Below are 14199 nucleotides of genomic sequence, written 5' to 3'. Positions count from 1 at the left end.
ATATTAGAAAGGATCTAGCTGGTTTTCTTGAACATTTTTTGACCCAAGAGGAGTGTTTGGTTCATCACTTTGAGCCAGAGACAAAAAGGCAATTCATGCAGTGGAAATACTCCTAACCTTCTCCAAAGAACAGGTTAGAAAGAGTGTTTTATCTGCAGTGAAGGTAATGGCCTCAGTTTTTTCAGATGCAAAAGGCATTATGCTTATTAAGTTGTTGAAAAGGGTCACAGAATCAATGGGGAGTACTATGCCAACTTGCTGAGGCAGTTATGAAAAGCTATCAAGACCAAATGCCCAGGAAAACTAACAGATGGGGTCTTGTTTCATCAGAACAATACTGCAGCACACAAGTCCATGGTTTCAATGGCACACATACACACACGTGCACACGTACACACACACACATGACAGGCTTCTTTCAGTTTCTGTCTACCAAATCCAATCACAAGGTTCGAGTGGGTCCAGGGCTGTAGTAGAAGACACTTGTCCAAAGTACCACACAGTAAGACTGAACCCAGAACTATGTGGTTGAGAAGCAAACTTCTTATCATGTAGCCATGTCCACCACTACACAGCCACATATGTGTCTTTGGAAAAGAAATTTACTTTGACAGTGAGAAGAGGTGATGCACAAGTAGGGCTATATTAAATATTGTAGTCCTAGAAACACTTCGGCGACAAATGAAGACAGGATGGACATAGATGGAGTGTTCTGAACATAAGTCTGCTTAATCAGTGTTGTTATGGGGTTAAAGAAAAATAGTAACAGCATAAAATCATCTAAATTGGATATGTTAATAAAATGGCTTATTTATTAGAATAGAATTGTTTTTCTTTCTTTCTTTCTTTCTTTCTTTCTTTCTTTCTTTCTTTCTTTCTTTCTTTCTTTCTTTCTTTTCTTTTCTTTTCTTTTCTTTTCTTTTCTTTTCTTTTCTTTTCTTTTCTTTTCTTTTCTTTTCTTTTCTTTTCTTTTCTTTTCTTTTCTTTTTTTTTTTAATTTTTTTTTTATTATTTTTATTTTTTATTTTTTTAGAATTGATTGAATAGTATTGACCAATATTGCATGTAAAGAGTCTTCAGAATTGGTAATTGTATAATTGATTTTAAATCACGGAGGTTAATTACTCTGGAAAGCTATCTGAATGAAAACAGACAGTTAAGTTAGTGTTTAAGAAGTATGCTTACCAACCATGTAAATTTGAGTTCAATTTCTACGTATGAAATCTTGGGAAGTGTCTTCTGCTATTGCCCTGAGTCAACCAAAGTCTTGAGTGGATTTAGTAGAATGAAACTGAAAGAAGCCTTTTGTGTGTGTACATATGTATGTATGTCATTATTCAGTATTATTTCAAGATTTCTTGCCAATAGAGAAAGAGCTGGTTTCTAACCTACATCCAAGGCTCCTTCCTTGGAATTTCAACATCAACAACAGCGTATTTTTGTTTGCATGCATGTATGTATTTGTACAGATTTGTATGTTTTGTTTTATGTATGCATTCTCATGCATATAGTTGCATATCTAGACATGCTCATATATACTTAAATGATAAACTTCTCGAAAGTTATACAGATTTTTACAGTTCCAGTGATGGATTGGATGTGTATTCTTTGAATTAGCTTTCTCCTTTCCGGTTTTGAGAAGCCTAATTTCTCAAGATTGGTATTTAGGCAGTGTGATACATATTCCAATGCTCCAATAATTACAGGTATAAACCTGAACTTTTTGTCTTAATAGTTCAGTGTAGGTATTCGCTTTTTCCCTGATCTTTAGATTTATGTTAACATCAGCTGGATAGCTAATTTCCACAGCTGTACATAGTTTCTCTTCTCTATCCCAAATCATTATATCAGGTTTATTGTGTTTGCATTTTATTTAGGTTTTCACTGGAACATTCCACTAGTACTCCTTTTTATTATGAGTGACTATGGCTTCTACCATACTGTGGGTTCTTATTTCTCTGTTCTCAGGGTTATACTTTCAATGGATCCCATTATACAGTGTCCTAGCTACAACATCATGTCTCATTGGTAGATAATGCTGTGATGACATTTTCGGACAACTGCTTATGATGTGGGTGATATCTTTGGTGTTAACTTCACAAAGTCTGCATTAGTTGTCACATTTTACTGCTTTTCCTGCATTTCTGTGCATCAGGTTGATATTTCCTGTAGCTGGATTTGCAAACACATACTCTTCACAGTGGAAGGTAGTAATCTGGTTGTTGGTCCATGATAGACTGCTTTGATGGCCAATGTTACTATCATCTCAGAGGTTTCTACTAACATATCCATGCATAGTCTTCTGCTCATATACGATCATCCTTTCATCTGATGATATGTTGCAGAAGAGTCGCGCAACTTCTTTGGGTACATATTTTAGGTTATCAGATAAGGAATGCTGCTCAAGGAGCTGCCTTCCAAGTCTTATGATGTTATCGGCCTCATGTATGTAAGCTTGGTCAAGGGATGCACTTATACATGTGGTGGTTAAAAGATGTTGCCAAAGAGATATGATACAACATTCAAAGGCATTTTGGAGTAATGTTAAACCTCTACTGCCTTGTTTTCATTTTAGGTAGAGGCAGTCTGTCATTGTTTATGTGGAAATTATGTGTGCTTGTTAGTATTTTTGGGGTTTTCACATCAATGGCCTGGATCTCATCGAGCGTCCAATCAAGCAGTCCAAATGTTGGTATGAGTACTGGCACTGCAAACACATTGTGGGCCACTGTTTTATTGAATACAGTGAGTTCTGAGGTCCAAATTTTCTTTATTTGGCTGTAATATTCTTTAATGTCATGTGTTTTGTTACAGGTGCCATTATAAGATATGTTTTCGTCCACCCCTAGATACCTGTAACATTCCTCATCAGATATAGGGGAAACTGTTAAGTCATTGATGATGTTGCTAGTCTAGCTTACAGTTTTTCCTCTTTTCACAACCATATAGCAACATTTATCCTGACCAAACTCCAACCCTAAATTCATTTCATGTGTAGTGACACTTTTAATAGCAGACAACATTTCCAGAAAGCTGATCCACGCATGCGCAGGGACTAGTTCCGGAAGGAACACAGGAAGAGTCTCATGCGCATACGTAGTCATCGATATCCAAAACATTCCCACTTCTATCATCCTCTTTCTCGGCCGGCCGGCGAAGAGCCAGGACGTCGTCAAGCAGCCTCTCTCCAACATTCCAACTCTGGAGACAGCTCTCTCCAACATTCCAACTCTGGAGCGAGACAAATAACCACTCAACATCATTGACGGCGTCTCAGCAACCAAAGGGCGAAGTGCTGCCTATTTCCTCTGTAAATAAATATTGTGTTGATAGTTCAGAATCTGCGTCCCGTTGTTTCTTCTAGAAATTTAATGTACGGAAGCGGGTATACACCTAATGGTGTATAACCACTTTCCTACACGTGCATATTCTTTGCATATAGTTTCAAGTCATCCATCAAAGAAACAGTGTGTAATTTTGGTATTTCTGTTTCCTTGTGAACCAGTGAGATACCCTTCAGACTTCCTTAATATGAATGACGAGGGGTTTACAGAAAGTATAAACATCATCACAGAAAAGGTGTCCCCTTGGAATATGCCTCTGTGATACTGTATTCTATCAGTGAAAACACAGTCACTCCTTGTGTTTAATTTCAAGATGGTGGCCCACAATGAAGTCAGGTCAACTATGACTTTGACTATGCTAGTCGAACGCTTTCTTGTACTCTAGCCACATTGAAACTAGGTTCCTGCTATGCTCCCGCACCTCTGACATTACAGTTTTGTTGATTAACAATTGCTCAGCACATCCCCAGACTCCCTTCTTCTCAGCTGCTATGTATGTATGTATGCATGTATGTATATATGTATGTATGTATGTATGTATGTATGATTGAGTGAGTTGGCAAATTTTTGTCAACACATAAATGCAGATCTTAAGAAGGAAATAATCAGAAGGTAGAAAGGTATGCTAGCTGCTTACTGAAATAAAAAAAAAATTACAACTAAAGTCATGAAATTTAACTGCTATTATATATATTTTAATATATATTTCATGTTTTTTTTTGTTTTTCCTTTTTTTTGTGCAACAGAATATGATTGCTAATAAAATTCCTAATACTAGGGTTAAGGCAGTTCTTGGTATTTATATACTTCTGCATGAATGCATACAATAGATGAATGTGAAATTAAATGGAGAATGATTTACAAATTTTTACTGTTCCATTTGTTGAATAGCCTTATAAGAAAGTCAGTCTTTCCTATTCATTTCTACAGAACTCCTGTATTTCTAGGTTACTTCATAAGCTTTTGTAACAGAATCTAGTGAACCAAGATTTTATGAATGAAAATCTATAATCAGGTTAGAAAAGGCTATAGGTTACATCATAATTTTCTATGTATGTTCTCCTTCTTCAAGACAACAGATAGAACATTCATTGCCAGCTAACCCCACCATAATAGAGCATACATTTTGTGTCCTTAATTTAATAATATGATATTTGGTCTGTTGTATTTGTACAGAGTAGATTTTTAAAAATAGAACTTCTCAGTGCAAATATACAGAATTCTATTTATATTCTATCATAGGAATATTCATAATTTCTCAAAACATAATGTTGATGATAACAATTGATGCGGCTGCTGCTGCTGCTGATGATGATGATGATGGTGGTAGAGATGATGATGGTGGTGGAGATGATGGTGGTGGTGGAGATGATGGTGGTAGTGGAGTTGATGGTGATGGTGGTAGATGGTGATGAAGATGATGATGATGATGATGATGATGATGATTGCTTGTGTCAGTTCCTTAGGTGTTTCCATCAGCTTATGTAAAGTTGAATGCTTTTTTTGTTTTTGTTTTATATTTTTAGTTTTGAGGAAAGTCAGTACCTATGACATTTACAGAGACCATGAGATAGATGGAAGGAAGGAGACCTTGTCTGAATGCTAGCAACACAGTGGACTCCACTAAAAGCACCGAAGGTGCCAGGTGGTGGTGATGGTGTTAAACTGAGAGAATTATTAAAGTTTGTGAAGCATGTAGACCAAGGTGGGATTTGAGCTCAGAACACAAAGAACTGGAGTAAATACTATAAGATGTCCAGACTAATATTCTTACAATTCCACCAGTACACAGCCCTCAATTGGTTCATTATTTTATCAACCCTGAAAGGATGGAAGGCAATGTTGACCTTGGTGAGATTTGAACTTAAAGTGTAAAGGGTCAGAACAAATAGCATCACAAGGCATTCTACCAAATGCTCTAACAACTCAGCCAGTTCACTAATTTAGCCAACTTTGCTACTCTTGTTAATTTGCTACTTTAATGGGTCAGGTTTCTAAGTTTCCAAGGGACTTTTTAAAAGTATGACTAAGATTTAGCATTTCAAGAAGTGAACCCAGATGATGCTGTTTGTAATGTGGAGGAGAGAAAAATCAATAAATACAGGGGCTTGGCCAGTTGCTATCAGTTGCGTCGAGATATCAGGTGTGCTGAACCCTGTACTACTGATTTCCTCCACAAAATAGGGATAATGGTGACTCATTGGAAAAACATCATTATGGTCAGGACTGCATGTCACAGCTGAGCACATCATTTGTTCTGGGCTATGAGGTCCACCGCCCCCTCTTCCCTCCATCTTCAGCTGCTTTACCCCCCACTCCCCACCTTTTTTCTTTTCCTTTCTTGTCTCTCTTCTTTCCTATTCTTTGTATTTAAATGTTCTAATAAAGTAAAGATGTTTCTTTTGTCAAAAGAAAGAAGTGAAAGTGAGGAGAATTTTTACAAGATTAGGATTAACTTTTTTAACATGTAAACTGGCTATAACCAGCCCAAAATATTCTACCTGTTTTATGTTCAAACTGGCCAAATTCATTCTCTCATACCTACCCTACAATGTTATTCTAAAAAATAAATAATCACATCATCAAAATCTCAATGTTACAAGGTAATGCAAGATTAGTTTAAAACGTAAATAATTAAGCATTACTTTCGACAGAATAATGTGAATGCTAAAAGATTAACTAAATTAGAATAATGAAGTTGTTGCTACTATTATCGTTATTGCTGTTTTTATTGTTGCTTAGTCCCAATTCAGCATCAACAAAGTAGACAGTTATAGCTAGAATCTTAGACATTCTAGCTATAACTGTCCCACTTTTTTGAAGCATAATATCCTGTAGACTATATTAACTAATGTGGCTTTCTCTTTTTTTTTTTTTTTGACAATGATAAAATGTCATTGATTTGAGAGAAATTTGGCTGCTATTTTTAGCAAGATGAATGACCATATAGTGACTCTCTCACTAACACATGTAAACCAAAGTATACCGCCTCTAAAATAAAATGAAATATTTGCAGCAGCTTTCAGTTTACAAGCCAATACAATGCCCACTTAGCTCATTTTCTTTCCATCAGAATCATTCTTCTATAAAGTTAAATAATCTCTTTTCTTTCTAAACACATAGGGATGGATAATGACATCTTGGAGATATTTGATGTGTGGGGATATATACTCTGAAGTTCAATAGGCATTTTCTATCACATTTAAGTAGCTTGGAATTAATAGTCTCTGTTTCTTTTATATAATAGGCTCTTTGTGTTATTGTTTGACCCCTGAATGAGCAGGCCTACGATCAAAGGTATTCCAGCTGTTACCAGCTCACCTTTTAACCCTTTTGTTACTATATTTCTATTGAAATAAAATACCTTTGTTTTAATTGATTTTGAAAATAATTAAAAATTTATTAAACTAACTTTGTCATTGATAATAAGCTGGTGTTTAGATCAGAAATGAGCACAAAATCTTGATGGAATGTTTTAATTTAGATCACTTTAAAACAAGGAATTTGTATCATAGACCCAAAACCAGTTTCAGACAAGTTGGTATCAAAAGTGTGGATCTAAGACTTTTGTATCTAATGCCTTTTTTTTTCTAACACAATAAAGTGTGATTTGAGAGAGATTTGTTTGTTATTTCTGGCAGATTGAATTACCACATAAAGGCCATCCTCTTTTATTATATATTTGATACCTGTCACTTGTTCTTAGATTGAGAAAACACAGAGCAAGATCAATGAATCTAGAGACAGGTGAAAGTAATCTAGTTTCTGGGGTGCGTACTCTGACATAACCTTTCCAAAGAGAGTCAATCCAGCCTATCTTTTGTTCATTGCAAATATTTCTATATTTTGGTAATTTACTAAAACCTTCTGTTCAAAACCTCCTCTTGATACCCGCTCCCCCTATCTGTCACACTGCATTCCATCCACCCTCTATACTCTACTCTCTTTTGACAATCTCATGAACTTACTCACCCATCCATGCACCCACTCATCCTTTACAATCCCCTGGTCCACTTCACTATATAAACCTCCTTGTAACTTGGGTGGGATGGAGGGGATGACCCCACCCTCCACTGTCTCATTACCATCATCTTTTCTCTCTCTCTCCACACCTGGGGCTTCCACATTTTTCTGTCCTTCAATACAACTCCCCACCTTACTTGAGGGGTCATCTTGCAAGTTACTTGATGACCACCTCACAGCTGCTGGCACCATGTAAAAAGTACCTAGTACACTCTGTAAAATGGTTGATGTTAGGAAGGGCATCAAACTGTAGAAACCATGCCAAAACAGACAGCAGAGCTTGGTGCAGTCTTTTGATTTATCCAGTTCCTATCAAACTATCCAACCCATGCCAGCTTGGAAAACATACATTAAATGATGATGCATTTAACAACTTCACTCCAGTAACAACTCTAAAAAAATAAACTCTAAACACATAACACTATCAGTTCTCAATACTCCTGTAATCAGTTCTGTTAACCTTTCATATCCCGATTATCTCTTTTAGCATTAAAGTATGTTCTCAACCCAATTCCAATTTCCAATTTTAACTGTTTCTTTTTCTTTACTAGCTCTTGAAAAGGTGTGAATGTCAAAATGACCTTTCTCTCTGTCTCTCTCTCTCTCTCTCTCTCTCTCTCTCTTATATATATATATATATATATATATATATATATGTGTGTGTGCTTGTGTGTGTATCTATCTATTTATGTCTCTCTCTTTCTCCATCTGTCTGTTTGTCTCTCTTTCTCTCTCTCTTTCTCTCTCTCTCTTTCTCTCTCTCTCTCTTTATCTCTCTCTCTCTTTTTCTCTCTCTCTCTTTTTCTCTCTCTCTCTCTCTTTATCTCTCTCTCTCTCTCTCTCTCTCTCTCTCTCTCTCTCTTTCTCTCTCTCTCTATATATATTTATATATTCATTCATTCATGTTTAAATTGTATGAAAACAAGATGTGACTACTGACATAAGTAATATGAAAGGGCAGAATTCCAAAAGTATGTATACACACAAACAGATGGATTTTCCTTGACTCATTTATATTTCTCTCATAAGATACTAATCAAAGTTCTTTTCTTTCTTCAGGCAATTTTCTTCTATCCTACCTATGCTTCCCATCCATAAATATTACAGTTCATCTTTGTGACATATGCACACGCCAAAAAAAAACCAAAAAAACAAAAAACCTACCTTTAAGGAGTAGCAATTTCAGCTACCAAACATTAGTTCTGTCTCAGCTACCAATGTCAGATATCTAAACACCTAGGAAATGAGAAATTATTGTCTAAGTGCTCTTAGCAAACTATCACATTCATCTGAAGCTTTTATAGCCCAACCTATACATATTGTTAGCAGCACATCTAGCACATTGTAAGTGTCAAGTTACTGTTAGTCTACTTGAAATGTTGCCACACCTCTTATGCACCTAAGTAAATAAGAAGATAGAGGTTACTTAAGCCTTTGCAGAGGGTATTGGTAAATAGAGATAAATGAAAATTTCCAAAATGCAAGTCTAACTAGGATGTAGGAATACTGCACCTAAATACTTTAGCGAACATATATTAAAATCTGTTTTTGCTTGTATATTTATAAACATGCAAATATAACACACACACACACACACACACACACACACACAGAGTTTGGCTGGAAGTATGACAAACCAGTTATTGGTGACTATTTTCACTTTGCTATGATTGTCAGCACAAGATTATGTTGTTGGCCAGAGGAAATAGCTGATTTAATAGAAACATTGTAGTTAAATTGTTTAAATGAAATGGAAACAATGTTTAAAATAAAATAAAAAAGAATTGAAATGAAATGAAATAAGAGAGAATAGAAACCCCTGATGTGTTTGAATAATATTAGACCATGTGTCCAAGAGATAAATTTAGTTAGCTGCAGAGAGTGATTTACTTGTCTGATTAGCAGTTATTTCTGAATCACAAATGTCACAGTTCTAATCAAGTTCGTTTATAATTGTGTCTTATTTTAACATCAACATTCACCAGATTCTATTGTAAATGGAGGAGTAAAATATAGATTTAAAATGTTTTGCATCCAATTTTTTAACATTAAAATAGGCTACATTGTATTAGTAAAATTTCAATATTTTGTACTACTACCACCATATTGGTAATGTTGCTGACCTATGTTTGTGACTGTCCCAAATATTCCTACGACTACAACTACTAATAATACTACTACTCATACTATTACTGCTACTTCTACTAAGTACCACTCCCTCAATTGCTAGCACCCCATTGTAACTGACCTTTACCTTTTCAACTTAGACATCCCAATCTTCCCCCACTTTCCCCATACAATAGCCATTCTTCAAGTGCTCTGTTCATTATTTCCAGCAATGACTCTGATGAAGGTATCATTAATTTTCTTAAGTCTCTCAATTTACCTCAATTGATCAATATATCAATTGAGTAAACCTCTCTATAATGACTACTGGAAACAGCTGTAAGCAAAATTTGTTATAATAAAGGAATTATATGTAATGACCATTATTTTAACTTGTCTATTATATATATATATGATATATATATGATGGGCTTCTTTCCCAATTTTCATCAGCCAAGTCCTCTCTCAAGGCTTTTGTTGACTTGTGTCTATAGTAAAAGATACTTGCTCAATATGCTGTAATGGAACTGAATCCAAAGCCATGTGGTTGGGAAGCAGCCAAACAGCCATACCTACAACTGGAGTCAATCAAAATAAAAAAAAAACAATGCTGAGAGGTAATATTTGTCCCCACTTAAACGTAGATATTCTGTTAGAACAAATTTTACTGTAGTAGATGTCATGAGAGAAACTCTCTTATTGGCTTTTGGTGCAATATTGTTATCATGGAGATAAATCCCTGCCATCTCCAGTGCCAAGACCACCAGGTCATGTGATTTCAATCTTCTTTTGCCCTGTCAGTGATGGACCTCCTTGCCAATGCTATATAGAAAAACAGTTTATATCCTTAGCAGGGAGATAAAATCCCTGTCACCTTTAATGCTAAGACCACCAGATTATGTGATTTCAACCTTCTTTGGTCCTGTCAATGATGGACACTCAACTGTTAGAGATAGTAGTGACTCATCTCCTTGCCAGTGATATATAGAAAAACAGTGCCAGAACAGGTGCTGGTGTTGCAAAAAACAATATTAGCAGGGTCTTGACTGACTGAGTAATCTATTGACAAATGAGCAAGTGTCAATCACAAACAGCACCTTCATAGTTTTAACAGAAATAAATTGACTCAAGTAGGATATGTAATGTTTTTGCTGAAAACAAGAAAGATTGAATATAACACATTAGGTTGTACATAACTCACAATAGGTTGAAAATCCTGAACTTGAGGAAACTTACTTTATGGGAAAGTTCTGTATTAGTTTGATAAGTATTAGGAAGGAACCTAATACAATAGCCAAATATTTTCTGAAATCATTAACATTTAAGTGTTAGGAATAAAAATGTTAAGAACATATTTTCCAAAATTGAACTAGTAGAAAATGTTTCCTCTTTCTATATGTTGCTGTGGATTAACTCTAGATCAACTTTGATTAAACAGATTTATAATTAACCCTTTAGTGTTTAATCCAGCCATATCTGGTCTGAATATTCTTTCTGTTTTATGTTCAAACTGATCAGATCCAGACTCTCACATTTACCCTACAATGTCATTTTAAAGATAAACAATCACTTCATCAAAATCTCAAAGGTATGATTAATTCAAAACAATGTGAATATAAAAGATAAAGACCCCCTTCAGTTATGAATGACCATGGGATTGCACCAAGAGAGTTCCCCTCCAAGGCACAAGTTCAGGCAAAGTTGCTTATGGAAGACCAGCTGACAGTCACCTATGCATACCAGCCTCCCCCTCTCCACACCACTGATGTTATCCAAGGAAAAAGCAGAGACTGATACAGTTTGGCACTGGTGATGCTGCAACTCATTTTTACAGTTGAGTAAACAGGTGCAATGTGAAATAAAGCATCTTGCTCAAGAACACAACACACAGCTTAGTCTGAGAACGGAACTCACTACCTCATGATTGTGAGCCTGACGTTCTAACCACTGACACATGTGTCTTCATAAGGTGAATATATAAATATTATAATTGACAGAATAATTTAAACTGTAAAATGTTAAAGACTCTAGCCTGATTTGAGGGGAATCTGTCTTCTATTTCTAATAGATCAAGAGACTACATAAAAGCTTCTGTGTTATCTCCTTCTAAATGATTTTAATCATAGTATTTGAAAGATAGGTTAACCCTTTGCCTGTCCGGTGTATCACATGTGATACACAATATATTTCCCAGGCTACATATGTGACACACATTACCAATTTTTTTACAACCATCAGAGTAACTTGGGACTCATGAAAGGAAAGCTTTCAAAATATATGAAACAAGGGCTAACTAAAAGTCTGAAAACAAGCATAAACATTTAGGACAAATGTATGAAAATGCTTTGGACAAGCAAAAGGTTAAGTGATGACATAAGAAGAGACTAGAAGATGTTGATGTGGGATCCTGAATTACATACCACTACAATTACTAGTCACCCTTGCTACTGTAGTTTCTCTGACTGTTGAAACCACCACAAATGGCCATCACTAACAAAACTTTGATTTATTCCCCCTTAAAATCCAACAATATAAATTCTGAAAAATTAGTCTCAAAATGCATCAAATATGGTCGAGTTAATCATTAAAGCAATTGTAATTGTATTTAGGGCATTGCTTTACATTCTGAATTCAAAATCTGCTCAGGTCAATGAAATAAGTACCTGTAACTTACCTAGGTTAATTTAATTGACAAAATCTCCTCCTCCACCTCACTTCACCCCATCCCCATCAAAGTTTCTGGCTTGGTGCCAAAGTAAGAAATCAATATTAGCAATGTCTTTGGAAATATATGAATTGCAACTCTGTTGGTTAATCTTCCTTCTTGTGAATTAATTGCCTGGATTTGACAATCCATCCTTGCCATCATGTCTGTCATGACCTCTATTATTTGATCCACCAAAGATCTATCAGTGTATCTTCTTTCAATTGCCTCATCTTTATTAATCTTCTGTCAATTTCCATTTATCCCAATCCACTCCTACGCAGATAACATTCCTTCTTACAATAGCTGTACATTAAGTATGATAACCTCATCCTAACTTACATAGTGCATTTCTTTTACCTACCAGGGCTGAATTTCTGCTGTTTCCATTCTTCAATAGAAATTGGACAATTTAATCATGCTTAATGATATCAAAACACATTTATTCAAATAAATTTTCATAGGCATGGCTTGCTTCCCAGTCATGTGGTTTTGGGTTCAGTCTGTGTGTGGCACCTTGGGCAAGAGTCATCTATTGCCTTGGGCCTTATGAGTCAATTTGGTAGGCAGAAACTGAAAAAGCCTATCGTGTGTGTGTGTGTGTGTGTGTGTGTGTGTGTGTGTGTGTGTGTGTGAGTCTTTGTGTTTGTCTTCCACCACTACTTGACAACCGGTGTTGGTTTGTTTATATCTCTGTAAGTTAGCCGTTTGACAAATGAGATCGATAGAATAAGTACCAGTCTTAAGAAAAATAAATTGTACTGGGACTGATTTGTTTGATTCCAGCATGGCTGCTGTCCAATGACTGAAACAAGCAAAAAGATAATAGTTAAAGATAAAAACTAAAGTAAAAAATGTTATTTATTTCAAAGAAATGCAAGCGACTCTTATTCTTTTATTCTTTTACTTATTTCAGTCATTTGACTTCGGCCATGCTGGAACACCACCTTAACCTACACTAGTTATGCCAGTTACCTCTCTTGAAATATTTACCCCTCTTAATTAGGTAAAACTATATCAAAGGAATTATCTGTCTTCAGTTATGCTGAAAACATTAGTTCTCATTTGATTATTCAAGTTTTAAGCAATGTCAAGCTTAGCACTAGATGGCTATTTGGGAATCCTGGGCATTGTAAGTATCCTACAAGTCAGAAAAATTTCAGTGTTGAGCAGTTGTTTACTTTCTAGAAGGGTCAAAATGTTAGTTGTATTGAAATACTCCTAGATCTGAGACAAAGCATTTCAATCAATATAGACTGCATTCAAAGAAAGCCATTTATCTAATTGATAACCTTATCTTACCTGATATATCTCATTTTCATTGACAGACTGTCATTTTCAAATCATTGTGGTTTGATTTCCACTACTTGTCATCTTGTACTATATTAATTTAACTGTTACTTAAGTTGAATGGTTTTACTTTTATGTTTCTAATGTTATTAGAGTATCTGATAATACAAAAAAATATGATTTTTGTCTTTTATCTTTTACTTGCTTCAGTCATTGGACTGCAACCATAGTGGGACATGGCCTTGAAGGGTTATAATTGAACAAATCAACCCTAGTACTTACTTTTAAAATTCTGTTACTTATTCTATTGGTCTCTTTCAATGAGCCACTAGGATATGGGGCTGTAAGCAAATACCAGTTATCAGTAGGTGGTGATGGGAACAAATGCATACATACAAACATACATAGATAGATAGATTGACAGATAGGTAGATACATGATACATGCATACATCCAGATGTACATACACATACGTACATGCACGTATGTACATACATATATATATGTATATATATATGTATATATATATGTATATATATATGTATATATATATATGTATATATATATGTATATATATATGTATATATATATATGTATATATATATGTATATATATATGTATATATATATGTGTATATATATGTGTATATATGTGTATATATATGTATATATATATGTGTATATATATATATGTATATATATATATGTATATATATATGTGTATATATATATG

General features: G+C 35.0%; 1 protein-coding gene across 1 annotated transcript in view; it reads right to left on the bottom strand.

Moving 5' to 3' along the window:
- Window positions 1-8555, bottom strand: part of LOC106871830 (tether containing UBX domain for GLUT4) — a 145983-nt gene extending 137428 nt beyond the window's left edge. The window contains exon 1 of the mRNA XM_052967059.1: window positions 8532-8555. The gene's annotated coding sequence lies outside the window, so the exon portion shown is untranslated. The remainder of the gene's footprint in view (window positions 1-8531) is intronic.
- Between the last annotated feature and the right edge of the window lie 5644 nt (window positions 8556-14199).

This window comes from Octopus bimaculoides, chromosome 4, assembly GCF_001194135.2.
Source record: "Octopus bimaculoides isolate UCB-OBI-ISO-001 chromosome 4, ASM119413v2, whole genome shotgun sequence".
Taxonomy (NCBI): Eukaryota; Metazoa; Mollusca; class Cephalopoda; order Octopoda; family Octopodidae; genus Octopus; species Octopus bimaculoides.
The sequence above is the reverse complement of the archived record's forward strand: the minus strand, read 5'-3'. Positions and strand labels throughout refer to the sequence as shown.